We start from the raw sequence: 4566 nt of genomic DNA, 5'->3' as shown, positions 1-4566 counted from the left end.
TCGCGCGAATACCCCCTACTCTTCCCAGGGCCGCCCGGCATGACACACATGGCCTACCGGTATAAACCTCAGGGTTTCCCCCCGTCCCTACACTACCCTGTCCACTCTTAGCCAGCGGTCCTCAGGTAGGGGCCTCCCCTCCGGCCGAAGCCGAAAGGTACTGCCGCCGAGCCTTCATCGGATCGCCGGAGCCCCTCCCACCACGGCAAGGTGGTGGACACGGGGGGGATGTAATAGATAACTCTGTCTTTCCTATTCTATGTAATTTATTCTAACATTTTAGTTATAACTTAGGCTATTAAATGGGAAGTTATTATTATATGTTTTTTTTTGTTTTTTTTTTGTTCTGCCCCTTGTAGTCGGGGATTAGTATTAACTCATTAAAACTAGAACTGCTAATAATAAGAGAAGAATATTATATCTTCATTATAAGATATTGTATGATATAATAATACTGAGAGTGAATCGATGTTTATAATTATTAAGTCGTCGCCACCAGATTTTTATATGTAATATGGTGTTGGGTTTAGTGGTGGCTTAATGTAAGAGTGTTCTTACTATCTAAATATAAGATATGGATATATGTATATGTAGGAATTAAGATGTAGTAGGTAACTATGTCTTTTCAATGCCACCAGATTTTTTATATAAGGCTATATAATGTAAGGCTAGTGATGGCGTGGTATAAGAGTGGCTTATTATTTAAGTGTATAATGTGAATATGTGAGGGTTAAAATATAATAGATAATTGCGTTTTTTCTTATTCTATGTTATCAAGAAGTGTAGTATTAATATGGGGTGTGTTATCGGGTAACAAGGTTAATTCTACAATGTCGTTTTTCTGATGGTTGAAAATTAAAGCGTCGATATTGGCTGGATTTATTCCTGCCTCGTGTCTTATAAGCGTGATTAATTCTATATACGTAGAGTAACATTTAAAGCATTCGTTTATTGGCCGATTTTCGGCAGTGTTTGTGCCGCATCTGATGCATGGCATAATTAGGGATTCATGGCCTATGAAGCCATGCCATCCGGCACTGGCATATTCAATGGGGTAGTCTAAATTGGAAACGCAGGTAACGCATAAAGCTCTGTCTGATTCGCGCTGAGTAATGTATCCTAACGCGATGGAACAATGGGCTGAGTCGAGCCCTGGGAACGCTTTAACTATTGGATGTGTGTATGGTACCGGGGGTCTCGGTCTGCACATCTGAAATATTAATTTTTATAACTTTGTTGGTGGAGTGACTGTATACAATCGAGGTTAGTGTATCTATTCTGTATTCTCCTTCCTTTATCATGTCGATGGTTCTTTTATATTTGTGAAAACATGGAAGGCAGTATATGATAGGTTCTACTATCGTAAGATTATGGTGACAATTTAAGCAGTAGGCCAACTCTAATGGACCTAAAGCGAAACCATGGAAGATGCCGTATCTTACATCCGATGGGAGTGATTTACGAAGGTAACATTTGGTGCATAGGGCACCTAACTGATTCTGGTATTTATAACCGTCTAGTATGATGCATTTTACGTCCAGCATACTAGGGTATGTTGTCAATATTTCTTGAAGTTTACTCATCTTTTGGAATTATAAAAATATTATTATAAGGAGGTCTACTTGAAGAGTTAGTTTTGTAAAGTTGATAGCAATAAAAGCAGTTGTCTATAGGTCTGTTAATGCCTAAGGGCATATGACAATAATCGCAATCTCTAATGTGGTATCGATCGCTAATAGATAAGTAGTGCGAGATTAATTTTTCAAAAGGTTCTGAGCTGCTGAGGAAATTATCAATTAGACACAAGTGACATAAAAGTGTATTAGAGGAAGAGTGTTTAAAGCCTTCCGTCCGTATGCACCTTGGATTGGTGGGTTGTTGAGTAGTTGAAAAATTACGGACGGTCCTCAAAGGCTGTGAATTATACACCAGGAACACCCTGAAACAGAGGTGCATATTAATTATGCTCATCCTGGCTCGATGTGCGAGAGTTTTAATTTGTCCACATGCACTGTGCGTGTCGTGTTTCCATATTGAACTGTAACATTATTATTTAATAGAATTTCTAGAATTTTGTATGGTCCAGTGTATTGGTCAGAAAACTTTCCCTTACTGGGTTCTTTTAATAAAAATACGAAATCTCCTTCCTTAAAGTTCGCAGGGTTAATGCGTTTATCATAATAGTGTTTATTTCTTTCTTTTGATTTGATTAAATTTTGCCTAGCCTCTTCTTGAGTTTCTTGTAAATGTTGGAATAAATCGGAAAGGTATTCTTGATACGTTGGTTCTAAATTTTCCTCGAGTGTTTTCTGTGATGAGGGAAGGCGAGGTATTCGTCCATAAATTAGTTGGAAGGGTGTGTATTGAGTGCTCTCATGGATACTTGTATTATAGGAAAACATAGCCAAATTCAAATAATCGTCCCAATTATTTTCTTTTGTAATTTGTGTCTTCAAATATTCCGCTAGTGAATGGTGCGATCTTTCAATGGAGCCTTGAGATTGAGGGTGATAGGCTGTTGTCTTATATTGTTTAATGCCGAATTTTTTTGAAAGGTTCCTCATTAAAGAGGTTAAGAAATTAGAACCTTGATCGGTTAGAAGAGCTTTGGGGGCTCCATAAATGCAAATAAAATTTTTTGTAAAGGCATCTGCTATTGCCAATGAGGTTGTTTCGCTCAAAGGGATTGCTACTGAATATTTTGTAAGTAAATCTTGAATTGTTAAAATGTGTGTATTTCCTTTGTCGGTTGTGGGCAATGGTCCCATTATATCTAATGCGATTTTATCGAAGGCGGCACCGGGGGTGTCGGTAATAATCATGGGTTGTTTAATTTTGATTCGCGTTAATTTTTTCAATTGACATTCTCTACATCGTTGAATAAATTTTTGGATATCTTTTTTCATATTGGGCCAGGAATAATTTGTAAGTAATCTATTATATGTTTTTGTAACTCCTTTATGTCCGCCTATAGCAGATGAATGATTTTCGTCTATAAGTACATGTCTGTTTTCTTCTCTAGGAGTTTGAATTAGTCCCTTGCAAATTGTTATATTAATATTCTTGTCTTCAAAATGTTTTATTAATTGTTTCTGAATATAATTCCAGGGAATATCGTCGAAACGATCCGTTTTTCGTATACTAAATGATTTTAAATTTATTTCTCCTACTACATCTATGAGGGATTTAATACAATTTTTTACATTATCTGAATCTATAAGTGTTTGATTATCTATTTTGATTGGGAGTGAAATTAAAACTTTGGTACCAAAAGCATTTACTTTAGCTCTTTCTAAATTTATATTTTCATATTTTGAAAGACGTTCGACTTGCTGGTGTTCCTTCGCACCGTTATCATATGGGGTTCCGTCTAAGTTTATAAATATTACTTGATTGTCATTTTGCGATAAAAGAGTTCCGCGCGTTTCATTAATTTTTATGAGAGGTTAAGGTCGCGGTAAATTCGCGGGTACGGAATTTGACTCAAATATCTCCTCGTCTTCGCTACTTTCGGTTTCTTCCGTGAATTCTGCATTTGATTGTTCTTCCTCCGAGGTTGGAGATATATTTTCCCATTCCATATTTCGTGTTTCGGTTAAATCTTCGTTATTAATTTCGTTGCTGTCATATGGTATCTCGATTTCTACGACGGATTCTACATCCTGAGGGTTTTGGATGTTAATTGGGGGGAACGTGAATGTTTGATTTGTTTCTGTGGGAGGTGATGGTTGGGCATTATCGTCTAAACTCTCAACTGGAAGATGACTTTGTAATGGTCGTGATAGAGTATGTGAATTATCAAAGGTGCCGCTATGTTGCTGTCTGCTAGGTGCGGTACAATAAGAGAATAAAGATTCATTAGAAGATTCATTAAAAATGGAAGGATCTGGAATGGAGAGAGGATTACTCGAGGCGATCGGAGGATTTCTTGATAAAGCGTCTGCATTGCTGTTGAGAGTACCCTTTTTATATTGAATTTCAAATTCGTATTCAGATAATTTAGTGCGCCACTTCCATAATCGCGATGAAGGATCTTTAATTGAATTTAACCACACCAGAGGTTTGTGGTCTGTAATGATTGTAAATTTCCTGCCGTATAAATAAGGTCTAAAATGATTAATGCAATAAATGATAGCTAAACATTCCTTCTCAATAGTTGAATATTTCTGTTCTGCTGGGTTTAATACTCTCGAGGTATAAGCAACGGGAAGGTCCTTTCCTATAGGTCCCTGACTCAAAATTCCGCCTACGGCGTAGCCTGATGCATCCGTTGTTAAATTAAAAGGACGGGAAAAATCTGGGTATTGTAAGAGTGGTTCCGTAGTTAAATAGTTCCGTAATATTTCAAAGGCTGCGTCATGCTGCGTGTTCCATAAAAATTGTTTATCCTTTTTTAATAAATCTGTCAGAGGTTTAGCTATTTTAGAGAAACTAGAAATAAAGCGTCGGTAATAACCGGCGAGTCCTAGGAATTCTTTAATGTTTTTAGGTGTTTTGGGTACTGGAAATTCCTGTATTGATTTAATTTTGGAAGGATCGGGTCTTACTCCGTCCGAACTTATAATA

This window comes from Odontomachus brunneus, unplaced genomic scaffold, assembly GCF_010583005.1.
Source record: "Odontomachus brunneus isolate Ranch 3 - 2012 unplaced genomic scaffold, Obru_v1 Obru_scaffold_111, whole genome shotgun sequence".
In the NCBI taxonomy this organism is placed as follows: Eukaryota; Metazoa; Arthropoda; class Insecta; order Hymenoptera; family Formicidae; genus Odontomachus; species Odontomachus brunneus.
The sequence above is the reverse complement of the archived record's forward strand: the minus strand, read 5'-3'. Positions refer to the sequence as shown.